The sequence below is a fragment of the Ambystoma mexicanum genome, chromosome 7p, assembly GCF_040938575.1.
Source record: "Ambystoma mexicanum isolate Mex_15411 chromosome 7p, UKY_AmexF1_1, whole genome shotgun sequence".
In the NCBI taxonomy this organism is placed as follows: Eukaryota; Metazoa; Chordata; class Amphibia; order Caudata; family Ambystomatidae; genus Ambystoma; species Ambystoma mexicanum.
The window spans coordinates 838,312,971-838,333,316 of record NC_090939.1 but is presented as its reverse complement, the minus strand read 5'-3'; positions in this window follow the sequence as shown (position 1 = coordinate 838,333,316).

Here is a 20,346-nt window from a genome sequence, read left to right as displayed (position 1 = left end):
CAGACATGGGTCCCTTGCTCGCTGCACCAGAGGGAACCAGGCTGCACCTCACTGAGGAGGTCCAACAAGGCCGAAACATGTCTGGGGTTGCTTGGTTTTCTGTGCAGATGGGACCTGGCCTAGCAGTTCGGGCTGGGCTTCTACCTTCGGTGGCGGCAACTGCTGACTGATTTGCACATGGCTGGTCCCCTTTTGCAATTGCGCAGATGGGCTAAAAACGGTGGTGTGGAAGGTTGCCCAGAGCAATTGCCAGTGGTTTAGATTCATTCGAAACCTTCCACCCATCACTTTGGTGGTCAGTTTGTTTCTCCTTGTGAGAGAGGGTATGCGCAGACGTGGGTCCCTTGCTTGCTGCGCCACAGGGAACCAGGCTGCACCTCACTGAGGAGGTCCAACAAGGCCAAAACATGTCTGGGGTTGCTTGATTTTCTGTGCAGAGGGGACCTGGCCTAGCAGTTCGGGCTGGGCTGCTACCTTCGGTGGCAGCAGCTGCTGACTGATTTACACATGGCTGGTCCCCTTTTGCAATGGCGCAGACGGGCTAAAAAACGGTGATGTGGAAGGTTGCCCAGATCAATTGCCAGTGGTTTAGATTCATTTGAAACCTTCCACCCATCACTTTTGTGGTCAGTTTGTTTCTCCTTGTGAGAGAGGGTATGCCCAGACGTGGGTCCCTTGCTCGCTGCGCCACAGGGAACCAGGCTGCACCTCACTGAGGAGGTCCAACAAGGCCGAAACATGTCTGGGGTTGCTTGGTTTTCTGTGCAGAGGGGACCTGGCCTAGCAGTTCGGGCTGGGCTTCTACCTTCAGTGGCGGCAGCTGCTGACTGATTTGCACATGGCTGGTCCCCTTTTGCAATGGCGCAGATGGGCTAAAAAACAGTGGTGTGGAAGGTTGCCCAGAGCAATTGCCAGTGGTTTAGATTCATTTGAAACCTTCCACCCATCACTTTTGTGGTCAGTTTGTTTCTCCTTGTGAGAGAGGGTATGGCCAGACGTGGGTCCCTTGCTTGCTGCGCCACAGGGAACCAGGCTGCACCTCACTGAGGAGGTCCAACAAGGTCGAAACATGTCTGGGGCTGCTTGGTTTTCTGTGCAGAGGGGACCTGGCCTAGCAGTTTGGGCTGGGCTGCTACCTTCGGTGGCGGCAGCTGCTGACTGATCTGCACATGGCTGGTCCCCTTTTGCAATGGCGCAGACGGGCTAAAAAACGGTGGTGTGGAACGTTGCCCAGAGCAATTGCCAGTGGTTTAGATTCATTTGAAACCTTCCACCCATCACTTTTGTGGTCAGTTTGTTTCTCCTTGTGAGAGAGGGTATGCCCAGATGTGGGTCCCTTGCTTGCTGCGCCACAGGGAACCAGGCTGCACCTCACTGAGGAGGACCAACAAGGCCGAAACATGTCATGGGTTGCTTGGTTTACTGTGCAGAGGGGACCTGGCCTAGCAGTTTGGGCTGGGCTGCTACCTTCGGTGGCGGCAGCTGCTGAATGATTTGCACATGGCTGGTCCCCTTTTGCAATGGCGCAGACGGGCTAAAAAACGGTGGTGTGGAAGGTTGCCCAGAGCAATTGCCAGTGGTTTAGATTCATTCGAAACCTTCCACCCATCACTTTTGTGGTCAGTTTGTTTCTCCTTGTGAGAGAGAGAGGGTATGCCCAGACATGGGTCCCTTGCTCTCTGCGCCACATGGAACCAGGCTGCACCTCACTGAGGAGGTCCAACAAGGCGGAAATATGTCTGGGGTTGCTTGGTTTTCTGTGCATAGGGGACCTGGCCTAGCAGTTCGGGCTGGGCTGCTACCTTCGGTGGCTGCAGCTGCTGACTGATTTGCACATGACTGGTCCCCTTTTGTAATGGCGCAGACAGGCTAAAAAACGGTGGTGTGGAAGGTTGCCCAGAGCAATTGCCAGTGGTTTAGATTCATTCGAAACCTTCCACCCATCACTTTTGTGGTCAGTTTGTTTCTCCTTGTGAGAGAGAGTATGCCCAGACATGGGTCCCTTGCTCGCTGCACCACAGGGAACCTGGCTGCACCTCACTGAGGAGGTCCAACAAGGCCGAAACATGTCTGGGGTTGCTTGGTTTTCTGTGCAGATGGGACCTGGCCTAGCAGTTCGGGCTGGGCTTCTACCTTCGGTGGCGGCAACTGCTGACTGGTTTGCACATGGCTGGTCCCCTTTTGCAATGGCGCAGATGGGCTAAAAACGGTGGTGTGGAAGGTTGCCCAGAGCAATTGCCAGTGGTTTAGATTCATTCGAAACCTTCCACCCATCACTTTGGTGGTCAGTTTGTTTCTCCTTGTGAGAGAGGGTATGCCCAGACGTGGGTCCCTTGCTTGCTGCGCCACAGGGAACCAGGCTGCACCTCACTGAGGAGGTCCAACAAGGCCAAAACATGTCTGGGGTTGGTTGATTTTCTGTGCAGAGGGGACCTGGCCTAGCAGTTCGGGCTGGGCTGCTACCTTCGGTGGCAGCAGCTGCTGACTGATTTGCACATGGCTGGTCCCCTTTTGCAATGGCGCAGACGGGCTAAAAAACGGTGATGTGGAAGGTTGCCCAGATCAATTGCCAGTGGTTTAGATTCATTTGAAACCTTCCACCCATCACTTTTGTGGTCAGTTTGTTTCTCCTTGTGAGAGAGGGTATGCCCAGACGTGGGTCCCTTGCTCGCTGCGCCACAGGGAACCAGGCTGCACCTCACTGAGGAGGTCCAACAAGGCCGAAACATGTCTGGGGTTGCTTGGTTTTCTGTGCAGAGGGGACCTGGCCTAGCAGTTCGGGCTGGGCTTTTACCTTCGGTGGCGGCAGCTGCTGACTGATTTGCACATGGCTGGTCCCCTTTTGCAATGGCGCAGATGGGCTAAAAAACAGTGGTGTGGAAGGTTGCCCAGAGCAATTGCCAGTGGTTTAGATTCATTTGAAACCTTCCACCCATCACTTTTGTGGTCAGTTTGTTTCTCCTTGTGAGAGAGGGTATGGCCAGACGTGGGTCCCTTGCTTGCTGCGCCACAGAGAACCAGGCTGCACCTCACTGAGGAGGTCCAACAAGGCCGAAACATGTCTAGAGTTGCTTGGAAATTCAGTTTCCTGCTCTCAGAGGAAGGAGGGTCGACAGCCCAATGGGTTAATGCTCCTACTGCAGCCCCTATGTGTAGCCTGCAGGCAACACATTCAGTTGCTGGTGAGATGCTGATACAGGTTTGCTTGCTATGCAGGGGCCGGGGTCACCTCGCAGCACCTCGAGAAGGTGTCCTGTTTGAGTCCCCATGCAAATATCTTATCAACCATGACCCAAAGGTTACACTGTCTCCCCTCGTTTTTTCCAGTCAGTTGCGGCCAGAGAGACAAGCTTTTCTATGGGCGTTACCAAGGCCAGAGAGCAGAAAACAAAGGCACAACTGTTATTAGGAATGTAGGTATTGAAGGGCATTAGCTGTCGGCTGATCGCACAGGGCAATGCATACCCATTTTCAAAAGAATAATAAATGATTTTTTTTTTTAAAACATGCCCAGCAGTTTCTAGACATTGGATTAGAACTCAGGGCTCCAGCATTTAAACACCAAACACTTACCACTTGAGCCACTGGTGGCAGTGTTTTTGAAAAAAAAAGCTTTTGGGCATATATATCTTTCTTCTGCATGCCCCTGTGAGCATACCCATTTGCATTGTGAAACATGTTCACGAAGAAAATGAGGATAGAACATCTGGCCCCCCAGCTCCAGCAAATAACAGCTAACTGCAGTGTCCTAGAGATTAAGTGCTTGCGTTCGAGTTCTGCTTCCGGCACATAAACGGAATAGTGGGGTAATCTCCTTGTACAGTTGCTGTGGAACAAAGCAGAGAGGCGGGACTGTGGAAGCGAGGGAGTGCAGGCTAAAGGTGGAGGTGGGGCACGCTAAAGGCGGAGGTAGGGCAGGCTAAAGGGAGAGGTAGGGCAAGATGCATAGGGTCCCTCTGGAGAGGAGGCAGGGCTGGCTGAGTCTGGGTAGGTCTAGAAGGGCCTGGTGGAGGAAGAAAGCATAGAGGAGGCCAGGAAGTGCAGGGTATAAAGGAGGAGGCAGGTTAGGCACAAGGGTAGTGCCGGATGAGAAAAAGATGCCAGCCCATTGTGGGGTCCATTCCACCTTCCACTGGGCACCCTTTTCCCCCCTCCTCAATGTCCCCTTTCCCCACATTAGGACCCTCCTTTACACACCGCTGCCACCCTCCACAATTCAGGGCCCTATTCCCCCCTCACACCGTCCCCAGGGCCCACTTTATATTACATCCCCATGCCCCTCTCATCCTACCCACCACTCACTCAGCCCCTCCTCTTCTCCACAGGGACCCCTTCATCCGACCCTACCTCCCCCTTTTGCATGCCCCGCCTCCTCCTTTATTTACCCCGCACTTCCTCTCCCCCGCCTCCACAGTCCCTCCTCTCTGCTTTCTTCCACCCTTCCTTTACCAGGGAACTCATTACATAACCACTGAACCTTTTAGAAGGAGTGTGGCTACCCACAACTGATTACCCAACTATTCCGTTTATGTGCCGAAACTGTAACGCAAGCACTTAATCTCTAGGCCACTGCAGTTAGCTGGTATTTGGTGGAGCGGGGGGCCAGATGTTCTATCCTCATTGGCTCCAGTGAACATGTTTCACAACTGAAATGGGTATGCTCACAGGGGCATGCAGGAGAAAGATATATAAGCCCAAAAGCTACTCTCAGAAGCACAGCCACCAGTGGCTCAAGTGGTAAGTGATTGGTCTTGGAGTGCTGGAGGCCGGAGGTCTAATCCAATGTCTGGAATGTCCTTGGCATGTTTTTTTTAAATAACAAAAATCTTTTTTTTATTGAAAATGGGTATGCATTGCCCTGCGCGATCAACCAACAGCCAATGCCCCTTCAATACCTGCCTTCCTACTAAAAGTTGTGCCTTTGTTTTCCGCACTCTGGACTGGGTAACACCCATACAAAAGCTTGTCTCTCTGGCGCCAATTGACTGAAAAAAAAACGAGGGGAAAGGGTGTAATCTACAGGTCATGGTTGATACAATAATTGCCCTGGGACTCAAACAGGACACCTTCTCGAGGTGCTGTGAGGTGACCACCGGCCCCTGCATAGCAAACAAACCTGTATCAGCATCTCACCAGCAACTGAATGTGTCGTCTGCAGGCTACACATAGGAGGCTGCAGTAGGTGCATTAACCCATTGGGCTGTCGACCCTCCTTCCTCTGAGAGCAGGAAACTGAATTTCCATGTTGTCTTCCTTTGGCACATTAGATCTATCTTTCAACCCAATTCAGAGGATGTTTTGCTTCACAGAGAGATGATAATCATTGGGAGGTGTCAGCCACTAATAGCTAAGCAGGTCAGTTAAATCTTTGACTTTGTCATTGGGGTGTAGTGATATGCGCAGGGCAGTCTTCTGTCCTCTGCTACTGTATGCTTTATTATTGCTGCTCGTTCATGATTCCTAAATGTAAACACTCTGCTCTCAAAAGTGAAAGATTTGAAAGACTCTTGATGTAACAAGCATTTCCCACTCTTTGCCCTGGGGGTGAGAGGGCTGCTTTCTGCCTTTAACACCCTCAATTTTGGAGTGGCTGGATCCGAATCAGGGCCTAATCCTGGAGGGAAATGGGCAGAGGTCTGCGCCCTGCGTCCTCCACGTGTCCCTAACGCTCCCAAACGCGACCACAACCCTTACGGGCACAGCCCTATGTCGGGTGCAGCCTCTATGGTGCAGCCACTCAGGTAGCTCAGGGTTAGGATATGTGCACTTCAACATAAGCCTGGCCAACCAGGCCCGAAGAGTGTCACAGCATGCTCGGTAATCCCCTAGTGATGGTGGCCTTGGTGATGATGATCTTGCTGGAATACTGATGCCTTTTTTCCTCCCAGAAGCCCCAGAAGCCTAGTGAAATGGAGGGGTGTGCACCTCTCACTGGCCTCTGTTTACCCTCTGGCTAATTGAAATTATTTCTGGGCTCTCCAGGCAAATGTATCCATTCGGGAGAGAGCTAGGAATAGGAAGGCTCTTTCTGCAGGCACAATGGGGAAGAGTCAGAGAGCTACATGCATGAGGCATCTTTCCTCCTCCCCCGCTCATTGTGTTCCCTAACCTCTAACTCTCTGCCAGGCCAGGCCCTGTTTCTTTTACTGCCAACCCCCTGACTCCTCGTCTTCCACCGACTTCCCGCTCTATTATGCCTTCTCCTTTTTTGCTCTCTTCTATGGCCCTTTGAAAAGGAATGCAGGCCTAGCTAAGCCTCATGAAGGAAATCTACCAACAAAAGATGCATTGCTCGCTTATGGGAGGTGCTGTGAGACGAGTAAGAAGGGCTGAAGGGGTGATTGGGTGGTAGAGTTGGGAAGCACCAGAGGCGTTGCCAGGATAGTCTAGCAAATGAAGCCTAATGTCAATTAAGTTGGGCCCACTGCATTGACAAAAATATCTGTAAATACCCACACAGCGCTGCTAAGTGGGCATTTACAGATTTTGGGTGGGCTTTGCCCCTCAGGCCCTACCCTGCCTAGAGGTTAAGTGCTTGCGTTAGAGCGCTGGGGGCCTGGGTTCAAGTCAAGCTTTCGCCACATAAACAGAATAGTTGGGTAATCAGTTGCAGGAACCCACACTCCTTCTAAAAGGTTCAGTGGTTAGGTAATGAGTTCCCTGGTAAAGGGAGGGTGGAAGAAAACAGAGAGGTGGGACTGTGGAGGCGGGCAGAGGAAGTGCAGGGTAAATAAAGGAGGAGGCAGGGCAGGCAAAAGTGGGAGGTAGGGCTGGATGAAGGTGTCCTTGTGGAGAAGAGGAGGGGCTGAGTGAGTGGGAGGTAGGACAAGAGGGGCATGGGGATGTAGGATAAGTGGGCCGTGGGGACGGCGTAAGGGGGGAATAGGGCCCTGAATTGTGGAGGGTGGGGGGATGACATTTTTTTCTCATCCGGCACTAACCTTTAGCCTAACCTGCCTCCTCCTTTATTCCCTGCACTTCCTGGCCTCCTCTATTTTTTCTTCCTCCCTTCCTTTACCAGGGAACCTATGTCATGCCCTTCGAGACCTACCCCGACTCAGCCAGCCCCGCCTCCTCTCAACAGGGACCCATGCATCCGGCCCTAATAGCTAAGCAGGTCAGTTAAATATTTGCCTTTGTCAATGGGGTGTACTGATATGCGCAAGGCAGTCTTCTGTCCTCTTCTACTGTATGCTTTGGTATTGCTGCTTGTTCAAGATTTTTAAATGTAAACCCTCTGCAGGGGCGTTGCTAGGGGGGGGCTAAGGGGGCTATAGCCCCTGATCTTTTGGTTGTAGCCCCGGATAGAATCTCAGGAGCTACAGCCAAAAGACTAGCTAGCCCCCAGTCCCAACAGTTCCGACATTAGCTTAGCCCCGGGTCTTTTCCAGACCTAGCAACTCCCCTGACCCTCTGCTCTCAAAAGTGAAAGATTTGAAAGACTTGCTGTAGCGAGCCTTTCCCACTCTTTGCCCTGGGGGAGAGAGCAGAGGCGTAGGCAGGGTAGGGCCTGAGGGGCAAGGCCCACCCAAAATCAGTAAATGCCCACTCAGCAGCGCTGTGTGGGTATTTACAGATATTTCTGTCAGTGCAGTGGGCACAACTACATTAGCATCAGGCCCCATTTTCTAGACAATCCTAGCTACACCGCTGCACCTGGCACTGACAGCTATCAGCAGTAAAGGGGTGGAGGAATGATGACGTTTATGAGTCGAACAGACACAGTGTTCTGCAGGGGACAACGAGTGAAAAGGCAGGGAGCGTGCAGACCCACAGCGTGATGTCTTAGCATTCTACTTGTCCTATTTGCTTTTTTTTCCTTTCAGGTTCCTGGCTCAGCTCTGTCACACATGTTAGCCCACTCCCATGACAGTTGTCATGACTGAAGAGAGGGGGTACACAGATGGTTGTGACACCAGGGACCAGGCCATCTCATATTTGCACTAATGTTAAAAAAGTAAGCAAATGCTCGTGCAATACGGAATGGAGCAAACACGTTTTGCCACAATCCGCACGTTTTGCCACAATCCGCACTATCTAAAAAACGTTTCCCCGGGGGAAAAATTGAATCAGTCTGTTTTTTGTACTATGTTTGCTGTGTTACATAAAAATAAATGATTTATTTTTATGTTAAGCAGAGGCGTAGGCAGGATTGTCTAACAAGTGGGGCCTTCAGTTAATATAGTTGGGCCCACCACAGTGACATTAACATCTGTAAATGCCCACACAGTGCTGCTCGGGCCCTACCTTGTCTACCACTCTGATGTTATCAGCAAACGCAGTAAAAACCGTCTGCTTCATTTCTGCCATAGGGAAAACATTTTTTAGGAAATACCGAACGGGGCTAAAACTGTATGCTACATTCTGTATTGTGTAAATTGCAAAATGTGTGCTAAATTCATTTTTCCTTTTTTTGGATAAGCGCAATGATTTGGTAATCTGGTCCCTGATCGATCTTTGCCCTTTGCCACTGAATGCTGCGTCAGACTGCCCGAGATTCAGTCGTTGCTTACAGTTATTTACCATAATTCTAGCATTCTTATTGTCTTTGTAGGAGTTAATAACAAGGTCAATACGCTATTGTATTATATGATGCAGAATATTTAGGGCAAGCTCCGTATAATTGCATTCCAACGTGCTTAACATGTTAGCTCTAAAATTGTGTAATGCTTTATACTACACAAACTCCTGCTTGCTGGCCATTAAAAAAAATAAAAATATGCCGTCTTCAGGCTGTGTGTAGAAATGACCATACGATTAGTATCAGGAAATGAAGCCAACTCCATTGTGTTCTCTATGCGGAAATACGTTATATCTTATGAGATATTTTCATGGGTGATTCAGGCTGACAGGCGTTTGAGTGACTTAAGGCTTTTTTCTTCAGTTACTGCTCAAACAGACAAAGGCACGAAGGTACGCATGGCGTGGAAGGAGGCAGTTGCCTCAGGGACTCGGTGTTCGATGACATCATCATTTGGCCTGGAGCCTAGGATAGGGAAAGAAGTCTGCTGCCCTAAACGCTGCTCCTGAGCTCCCAGAGGTGCTCCACTGAAATGGCATGCAGCGAGGGGAAAACTGGTGGGTTCCCCTCACTCCATGTATGGCTCAGGATACCAGGAGTGTATGCGAACACTCTAATACTATCTTACTATATGCCAGGACACACACCAGCTGGCCATCTCATTCACAAACGGCTCCGCCCCAACTGACACTAACACGCAGCATTCATCAACATTTTACTTCTATTCATCATGGGCAGCAGGATATGAGCACGGCTGTGACAAGGTTTCCAATAAGTCACATGATAACGTCAATAAGCTTTACATTTTTATGAAACACCACCATACAAGAAAAGGCACTTTGGGGCTCCAAGTCCAAGAGTGGCCCCTGTATGCTTTCTCTCAACCTGGACAGGGGCTCAAATCTCCGTAGCCCAGCTCCCCACTCCAAGAAGGCTTGCAACAAGGTTGATTCACTATAGCCAGTGTACCCCTACTCTCTAGGCTGTCATTGATCTCAGCGGCCTCAATGACATGGCCTTATCTATCTATCTATCTATCTATCTATCTATCTATCTATCTATCTATCTATCTATCTATCTATCTATCTATCTATCTATCTCTTTCTTTCTCTCAGGTCTTCCTGGGCGACCCCAACTGGGTTATTCTAATGGCCTTGTTGTATACCTCCTCCAGTGACAGTCTCTCACTTTTTACTCTCACTCTTTCTTGACATTCACCTTCTCTGCCTCCCTCCTCCCCTCCATCTGCCTCTCCTCGACCTCTCTACCCTTAGTACTTTTTCCTGGTCTTATTGTTTCTCTCACTTCACCTGTTTCTGCTCTCCATCTCCCTTACTAAACCTGTCTCTACGCTCCACCAACATCATAATGTTTCTGCCCCTCTAACTACTCCTATATACTCTTGTTTTCCTCCTCATTTTATTGCCTCCACTCTCATCCTTCCTCCTAGTCCAACTCCACCTCTCACCCCTCCTTTTGATACTACCTCCTGCAGGGACGGACTGGGACAAGAAATCAGCCCGGACACCCAAAGAAAAGTGGCCCAACCCTCGCAACAAAAAAGTGGCCCACCTCTCGCTTCCAAGAAAAATGGCCCTCAAACCATCATCTGTGAATTGCGTCAATTCATGATGGGGGCACTGGTCTTGTGCTGTGTGCCATGCTGCTGCAGCACTTCTGGTTGCATGTCGGTAGTAGTCTGCACGTGTGATGTGCTGGCGAGTGATATTTTGGGATAAGATGGTGGGTGGTCGACTGCATGTATGGGTGGCTGGGGGATTGGCGGAGGCGGGTCCAGTGGCATTCGGAATGCGGGCAAGTCCGATGGTGCCAGTATGTGCTACAAGCACATTTTGAGTTGTTTGGGTGGTGGATGGGGCAGCAGAGGCCAGCGGCCTCGCCGCATGCTCCGATGCTGGCATTGCAGCAGCAGTCGGAGTGCGGGCAACTGCCCATTGCCATGCTAATCCCCAACCCTGTTCTTGCCCCTCCCTCCCCAAAACACTTTTTCATGGGAACTCTTTGAGCTCTCTTTAATCAGGCCTTAACATCAAACTTTGCACTCGACGTGTATGCCTTTGTTTTTTCAAAGCAGTCTTCTGAGAGTTAATGACTTAATTTTAGCTGTAAATGGTACTGGTGTAATACAAATGTCTTAACCTGGTCTGCCTTCAGCCAATCAAGTTATAAGCACTGTGCGTGTCCTTCAGTGAAGTCCTGTTAACAGTTTTTGGCTTGTGTAAATGTATCAGGCATTTGCCAGGCACTGCTTTTAGATGCCCAGGTACTTGCACCATTTTGCAGCTGCTACCGTTCATACCACTACAGACAGAAGGGCATTTCCCATGCCTACCCAAAAGCCCAAACTATTAGCATTATCAATGCTTGTTTCCATCATCATGACTAAACTAAGTGTTGCCGTAAATACCCTATAAGTGTTTACCTCTTTGCTAGGTAATGCGTCTTCAAAGGGTCTCTCATATTGAAAGAGCCCATCAATGCAGAATGTCTCCACACAACCTACAATGGGAGCGCTGGTAATAAAAGAAAGTAGTACTTGCAGGTCGTTAAGGGGCAAAGATGCATTTGCTGACAACCATCGCAGGCAATATGAAGCGATGCAAATGGACGTTTCAAAAACACAAGAAGGTGCAGCTCACGTAAAAAATAAAAGAACATGTATGAAATGTGGAAAGAGAATAGGAGTTGAGCAAAATAAATCCGCTGTTCAGTCAGGCTTTGAATTTGCAGGAGTAGGAAAGACCTCTTCTGCCCAGCAGAACATCGTATGTCAATACGTACTGGGTGATGTTCAAGTGCTCGTCCGCAGGAGATTGTATGCAGATGGTCAAGCACAATGTCTAAAGTATGCCTGTCTGGCACCTTGATGAACATTATCACATCTAGAGAGCTGCTGTGCGCATTTTACACCAGGCCGAGCTACGTGGGTTAGATTACAAAAAGTGCTTTGTGTAGTCCGACTTTCGTAAGTCCCGTCAGACATACACCACACCCTAGATGTCAGCATGAGAGTTGGGAGCCTCACTTACTAATTATGGTGTCTGATTCACCTGGTCATCTACCTGACAGCACGTACCCAAGGGCCGAATGAGAAGAGGTCGCGTAACCCACTTCTGTTCATTCATTGATGTAAACTACCTAGTCAAATGGTTAAACCCTGTCGTCCATATCGTGTACCTCACTAGCCCGGCTGGGAGTCTGCACCCTCTGCCGGGTCTGCCCTCTCGATGGGGAGCATTCCCTTGCAATTCCATAAGCATATCGATCGACCATGGGCACCGGCCCATCCTGTAAGCATTGCAACACACGTCAAGCCAGCTGAATTCAGCAATATCTAGGCACACTTCACGCGGAAACCTTAACTGATAGTCGTGCTTGCAAACTGTGTCAGTGTTTTAAGATTTCCAAAGCGGCACAAGCTGTTATCTGCACCCAACAGCACTACAGGCAGCTTCACACATGCTGCATGGCTTTTCTTTCCAAAGCTTCCCTATCTTTCAACTGTTGTTTATCTGCACACCGAAGTTTCAGACACTGCAGCTAACATAAGAGATATCCAGTGCTACGTTTAGTTCAGGAAGCAAGGCACACCATCTGGACCGCAATTAACCTAAAGTCTATTGCAGTGCCAGTGGCTGTTTTAAGTGTGTTCATTTCGTATGAGGCACGGCCTAGCCGTCATTTAACAGAAAAAGTGCTGTTTCGTTTGCCTTAAAGCTGCAAGCAGACCATAGCGTGACGACGTCACAATCACACAATCACACTTTTTGGAAAGGTAAACATCCCTGGACTCCCCCACACCCCCCAGCAGTCCGTCCGAGCTCCACCTTCTCACGTTTAACGGTTCAGTCAGTGTATCGCCAATCTAAATTGCTGGTTTTTCCTCCAGTTAATGTCATGTTGTGATGTCTGTCAGGTAAAGTGCCTCTTTGCCATCAAAAATGTGGTTCACTCCAACCAACTAAAGCCTTCTTCGTTAATAATAACACAGTGCACCTAATGTTGCTGAGCTCAATTCTTTAAGTATGATATGATATGGCATTTATAATGCCCCTATACACGAGTGTTTCAAGTACCTGACATAATTTGACCAATCATCACATGGTAACAATAATAGTAATTATAATAATAACTTCTATTTATATCATGCTTTCTTTTATCCAAATCGAAGAACATAGTCTAGAAGTCATATTTCCAACTACGACTGACAGTACTAGTCACTCTTAAGCTTAAGGTGCCGCCATGCCAACCGTGCAGAACGCGCTTGCTGATGTTAATGTGATTTTGCGAAACATTTTGTGGCCCTGCCCTGGGCCCTGTGTGTGGAATGGATGGATCAATCTTTCTTACCTGATTTTTGTCACACGTCGTGTAGTCTCTCAGGTGTAGGTAGTCGCGGCGCCACTGCAGCCTGTCTGCCTCTGCCTGTTGTCGTTTTGCTGCTGCTGCTGGGCTCAGGGCTTGCGGCTCACTCACTTCGGATGGTCGGTCATTGCCTTCGGAATGGGCCCGGGCCGGGTCTGCTCCTGCTGCTGCCTGCTGGCTGTGGCTTTGCTGCGGTGCGTGTCCGTCGTCCTCTCCGCTCCTCGTCGTCGTCGTCAGACTCGTCACTCACTGACTCACGTCAGAAGTCAGAAGTCAAGTTGGCAGTTGGCACTGGCTGCTGCCCCCGTGGACTCGTGGGGTTGGGTGGGTGGCCTGGTCTCCTGCCTCAGTCAGTGCTGCAGCTGCCTGCCTGGCTGTGTTGTACCCACAAAATAATGCCCAGGGTGAGGAGGGAGGCCCACTGTATCCTATTAGTGACTCAGAGTAGAGAGTCACATGTCCTACTCCTGCACCACCACTGATTTAATTGTGGCGGCACAGAGTCTGTGTCGGCCCCCTAGCCCCAGGCTCAAGTTGCTTTCAACTTTGCAGGGCAACAACAAATTCGATGTTGTTAGTTCCTGCAAAGTTGAAAGGAACTTGTTGTGAACTCACTCAGCCACGCCCCCGGGCCCCAGCCCGGCAGGCGACTGTCTGTCTGCAGCCCCAGGAGCTCTCACAGTAGCAGCACTAGGGGTCCGCCGGGTTCTGTGTTCGTATAATTAACACTTGATGTCTTACTTTAGCACACATGGCCACCACGGGCCAGGCCACCACGGAGGCCCGCTGCGCCATCGTTGGCCTCCTGGCGGCGGCCGGCCCTTGATCATGCATCATGCATGCATGCATATGCAAATTGCAATTGCAATGCAAATCATCAAAGCAAGGTAACAACGTGTGTGTTGTTGTTACCTTGCTTTAATTAATAATTTGCTCCCTGCTCCTGCAGGTCATTCAGCAGCACCACCAGGCAGCTCCCAGGCTCCGTCCAGCCCACCCCTGCCCTTGGGCCATGGCTGGAAGAAACCCCCGCCTCACCCCGCCCCCCTGCTGCCCCCGAGAGAGTGTCAATTTCCTTTCCGGGCCAGCGCCTAGCCCCGTGCCTCAGGCGAGCAGCTGCTAGGGCCACGCGGCCCAGCCCCATAGGCCGCCACGGGCACCCACGGTCATCATCTTCAAAATTTAATTTATAAAAATTGCCCAGCTTGTGCTGCGCGGCCCGCAGCAGACACTGAGTCGCGCTGCATATCTATAACTTAAACATTTCACCGGCAAAATATCTATAACTTAATCATTTCACCAGCAAAAAAAACGGCCCTGGGTGGCCTCATGAAAAACTGGCCCCCCAGGTCCTCAAAGGTCATCGGCCAGTGGCCGATGGGCCGATGGGGCCAGTCCAACCTTGACCTCCTGATCATACTCCTTTCTCTCTCTGTGTCGCTCTTTCTCCCCCTATCTCTCTTGCTCTCTCTCTCCCTCTTTCTTTCTGCCTCTCTCTCTCTCTCCCTCTCTCATTCTCTCTCGTCCACTTATTCACATCAAAACACAACACAATTGGTACCACTTTCTCAGTCCCAACACCTTACCTTTACTCTCTCTCTCTCCAAATGCACCAACACTCTCCTCCAGGTCCTCCTCCAGTTGCTGCACAGTCCTCTCCGGTCTCTCGGTCCTCCTTCACCTCCTCCAACATCGTACACAAACCTTTCACTGCAGACTGTCTCTCCTCGCTTTTCATAACCCCCTCTTTCCTGTCTAGAAAGTTCACTCAAATCCCATTGGGTTCTTCAGTCAGCTACTTCTGTGGGCCACTCTGTTTCTGATCTTTCTTCAACTTCTTCCTTCTCCTCTGATTGTGGTCTAACATCTTTCTTGGAAGTCTTAAGAACTTTATCTAGTCTAGTTCTTGTCCAAAAAGGGGTAGGGTAGTGTTTCCTGGTCTCCCCTAGTACTGTGTAGTCCCTAGCTAGTTCTATATCCACAGATGCTGTAACACTGATCCCATGTAGTCAGTCTAGGAGTTGCATGGTAGGAACTGGGTTTCCATTTGGCTCCTGAATGGGGCAGTGTAGTCAATTTGTACCGCGACTGCCACTTAATTCCAGTTCTGAGCCTGATAGATCTTCTCCATTGGACCCAGGTGCATTGTGGTGCTATTAGTCTTTTGTCTCTGGGTAGTGCTGCCTCCTGGGAACCACCTTAAGGGTCAGAAAGATAGGCATGGCTAATACAGAAGCTGGTAGGTAACGGGACAGAGAAAGGGGTACCAATGCATATGCACAACTCCAAACATTCTGTAAAGCCAGGATCGGAAGCCTCTTACAACTTTCTGACACCACCTCCCATGCAGGTCTAGCTCTGGCATTGCCATGGTAAGCACCCTACCCCAGGTCAGAACAGGTCCCTGTGTCACTCTTACACAATGCAAACACAACCAGTCAACTACTCAGCCATTCAGTCACACCTCAGACAAACACTGGATGAAGTTTAACACCTTCAGCTTCGGAGACAACTACAAAATATTGAGTTGAAACAATCCCTCAAAAAACAATTGCAGTACGCTAGAACGATACATCTTAGTGTGCATGTTCCACTCTGAAAATCAAAACCTTTTACACACTAAATAGCCTGCACCACCAAGGAGGACGACATTTTGTGCTCTTGGCCTTCAGTTAGGGAAGGGCCTCTCTGCCAATGTAAGCTCACAAGACAGCCACTTTCATCAGAAAAGATCTAAAGCCCACCTGTTATATGCCACTAACACAGACCTCTGCCCTGGACTTTCTTATAGCAAATTGACATTAAAGGGAGGCCATGTTCTGAAGTACTAGCAGTGCTAACTCCTCCAAATGGAATTCCAGTAAACATCTGTGATAAGTGGTGAAGCTACACCTTCTTTGAGTTTGTTTAGTCCCCATGGGACTTAATTGGGGAATGGAGGATTTATCTGGGGGGGGGAAATACTAATGCCACTAGAGGTACCTCCTCCATTTTTGCATCTACTGGAGGTATTACCTTCTTGTGGGTCTGCAACTCATAATCAGTCTGAGTGAAAAGCAGGAGGTAATTCCATTACCTCCCTTTTTTTAGCTACTTCGAAAATCATAACAATGTCCAAAGTTTGCACTCATTCAAAGTATGGAGATGACCTGCTATGTTTACTCCTTTTGTGTTGGACGGTTTGTTTAACATGTTTGCGCTTTGTTGTTTTTTTCTAATGGCTATGCTAAACTCCAAAATCTGAATGAAACTCATGGTGATACCTGACATACTGTAACCGGTAGATGCCAGTCACTGAAGGTCCCGCATAAGTGGTGGGATGAACCTGGTGGAACAAATGGCAAGGTAGAGTACTTATGGAAAAATATATAAAGGATTTAAAGAGCGAGAGCATAGCATCGTTGGTTGTGAAAGGTTGCATACATTGACACTGGCCCTCATTGCGTGTCAGACGTAAAGTTGCCAGTGATTCCGTAATAGCACCATTTTTTGCAACCACAACAGCGGAATCACTGGTACGTAGTAGCGCGCAACCCGCCTTGCCGGAATCGGTGTTACCGGCATGATTGAAACTCTGGAAAAAATACAAAAATCTAGTGTTTCTTTAACAAAAAATGTCGGTAACAACGATTCCGGCAGTAAAACAACGCAAACCCTGGCAACAGGGGAACCGATGACAGTAACACCGTCAACAGAAACACTGGGACCAGAAACTGCGTCATTGCAGGAACTGGTTGCTAGCCGGCTGCCATTTTGAAAAATTCAATCCATGTAAAATCGCCCACTTGCTCTAGCCATCCACTCACTGAAACACTGGCAACATGTCAGGATCATCCAAGACACGTGTCCCTCAGGTCTGTCAGAAGAAGCCGCACTTCTCAGAGCCAGAACTGACTGTGTTGACCAACCCAATTGTTGGCGGCTATGCAGATTAACTTTTTGCCACTGACAACCGGCAACGGAGAAAGTCAGCAATACGGAAGGTGGTGGCCCAGAAGGTATCGGCAGTGGGCCCTGTCCCCCACACTCCTAAAGACTGCCATAAAAATTGGGACGACCTCCGCCTCAGAGTGAGGAACCTGCTCTCTTCCCACTGGAGGGAATGCCTTGCAACCAGAGGCGGGACTGTCTCCCCGCTAAAACTCATGTCCTGGGAGGTGACATAGTCGCTGTAGTCCAGGGTAACACAAGCATAGTACCCAAAATACATGTGTGCACACATATGGGCACATGAGTACTTGTCATGTGCACATAGAGACAACATGAGAAGTAGCACATACACAAAGCACACACCAGAACAAGGTAGCGTGGCAGCACGTTAACCAATGTGCATCCATACCACACACACCTGCACGCACGCACCATAGCAGTCCTGACAACCAGACACCATGTACAGCCAGAAGTAAACACAATGACATATCTACGTATTGCAAGTCTGTTGAGGTAAACCTCTAACAGCGACCATGCTGGACCCTCAAAATCCAAGCCAGTTGCACAAAAGAAGAGGACCACACCCCGCGGCACCACTGCACAGCTGACGCCAGCCGCAGCAGCACATCCCTCAGGCCCTGTGGCCCAACCACCTGCCCCGGCAGTGCAGTCAACAGTCATCGTGGCCCAGCCAACTGCCCCTGTAGTGCAGCCAACAGTCACTGTGGCCCAGCCAGCTGCCCCTGTAGTGCAGCCCGATTGGCCACCAACATGGCCACCCAACACAGCCACAATCACATCCGGGAACATCAACGGATGATAATGCAGTGTTCAAAGCTTGGGACAGCCCAAAAAGCATCCCGGAACACACACCATACCATAGGCCAACCTTCAGCCCCTCCGACCTACACAGCCCACCTCCCACACCAATGCCAAGCATACATGACATGGATACACACATCAACAAAATAGAAGAGAAGCATGAAGAGATGGCCGACTTGGTCAGGCAGCAGCTACACAAGTCCTGCATGATGCAGGAATGCATGCAGGCCAGCAGCCAGCGCTGTGCCTGTGTCATGGGTCGCAGTACCTCTGCACTGGTTGTGTTTACACAGAGGGTCCAGGAGAGGAACAAGGGCATTTCAGCTCTCGCAGCGTCCCTCACCCACACCCTGCAGGCAGTCCTGGATCACAGGGATGTCCAGGGATCAGACCCCCCATCCACCTTCACCACACCAGCTAGCTCACACCAGGGCAGCCCAAGGCACCACTGCCTGTGGCTGTCACAATCACCTGCACAAGGCAAGGCCTGTGACATCAAAAAGCCCAGAATGTGACTGTGAACTACAAGATCACTGACAATATTTGATTTGTGTGGGTGTTTGGTGAGGGAGTGTTCGGGTGGGAGTGTTTGGGGAGTGTGGCACACGGCGTAGATTGCACATTGTTCAAACTAATACATATGATATGATAAGTCATTTATAACGCGCCTGTACACAAGTGTTTATACATACATCTTGTTATGCACAAATATCAATGACTGGACATACCATATTGGTGTGGTCTGCATTATTGGTGCTGCATGTCATGTAGTGAGGTGCATGGGTCATGTGCAGTGGATGGGTGGTCAAAAGAAGTTGTCTATTATTTCCTGATGGGCTACATGCCCATCCCTGACATCCATGTGTGTGTGTCGTTGCATGGCTGTAGCTGCCTCCGTATCACCATCATCTTCAGCGTCTGCTGGTGACATGTCCATATCGGGGGTTAGGGGTATGTTGCATCTGAAGCATGTATTGTGCAACATAACATAGGCCAGTACTATCTTCCCCACCTACTCTGGACTGTACCTGAGTGCCCCCCTCGCCGGTGTAGTCATTGAAAACGTGCCTTCAATAGTCCAAAGTTCTGCTCAATAGTTGTCCGTGTTTGCACATGTGCACAATTGTAGACCACTTCCTGCTGCGTCTGCAGGTCTCTCACAGGGGTCATCAACCACAGCAGTAGCAGATAACCAGAATCACCTGCAAGGGATGGGACACAAGGTGAGCCATTGAATGCATGTGTCTGGACAGTGCTGTAATCAATGAATGTCTGTCACATGTATCTGGCACTGTGAACTAGAGGCCCCTCATGCGCCATGCTGCACCCTGTGACAGCCACTGTTGGACATGCTGTGTGTGCAGGGTTTGGGTACCTGGGATGGGTTGCTGGATGTAGGACCGGACTGGCCACTGACTGCGCCTTCTGAGAGTCACCCAAATGCCTGTGTGTCAACGATGTCTGGGTTGGACATTGACGTGCCCCTGCCACAAATTCTACTGTTCACAGTGCATGGCCCCCACATTGCAGGATTCACTGTGATTACCTTTCATGTACGTCACGTGTAGGCACCCTTGCATGGATTGCCTGGAAGGCCAATCCCCACTATGGACCCACTGTGGCCATTCATTGAATGGCGTGGATGTGTTGCCACTCTCCCTTCGCCTCCCACTGGTATCCCACCCCTGTGCTACTCACATTGCAGTGCCACCACAGCACAATGTGTCTATGGCAGTGAACACTGTACAGCGCATGGAGTGCATTGGCATTCAGTTTGCATTGACGTGATGTGTATGGGTGATGGTGCACGCCAGTGGTTTATAATGTGACTGTGGATCAAACACAGTTGTGGTGTGCCGATGCATGCACCTTGTGTCATCAGGGCATGTGTTACATGGGCCTAGGTGGGACTGTGTACAGGTATGCAAGGGTTTGTGCAATGGTTGTTTTGCATTCTGGTACCTGTAGTGCATTGCATGTGCTTGTCCCTATGTGCTCAGAATGGGATGGCCTGTACCACTCATGTCTCATGTGGTTAATATAAGTCGTGGCCACTCAATTGAGCATGGCATTCGTGGTCCTGTTTTGGCATGGTAGCTGTGGGACATTCATTAGTTCCAGGCAACCCTCCCCCCTTGGCCTGTGACCCATGCAGTAATGTGTACGTGGTTCTGCTTTTACTCACCCAATAGCCAGGTCCGATCCCCCCATGATGCACCATGTAGGCCGGCAGGGTGCTGTTCCACAGACCCATGGAGTCATGGGTTGATCCTGGGAAGCGGGCATAGCAGTGGGTGATGGTGAGGTCAGCATCACAGGTCACCTGGAGGTAGAGTGAGTGGTGCAGCTTGTGGTTTCTGTACACCTCCTCTGTGGCGTGGGGTAACCAGCTCGACATGTGTGCAGTCCATTGGCTATGCTTGCAATGAATAGACGCAGGCCTTGGTGGCGTTGACCTGTGCCTGAGTGGTTGGGAGGGCAATGTGCTGGGCCACATGGTTTATCCAGGAACTGCACCAGCACTCTAGAGAATGCAGGATGCGATATGCCATGCAGCTCGCTCACAGAGTGCTGATATGTGACTGTGGCAAGGAAGTGCAGGATTGACACCAGCTTCAACAGTGGTGGTATGGCTGTCCGGATGCCTATGCTGCTCTCAATGTCATCCTGGAAGAGGTCTGCCAGTT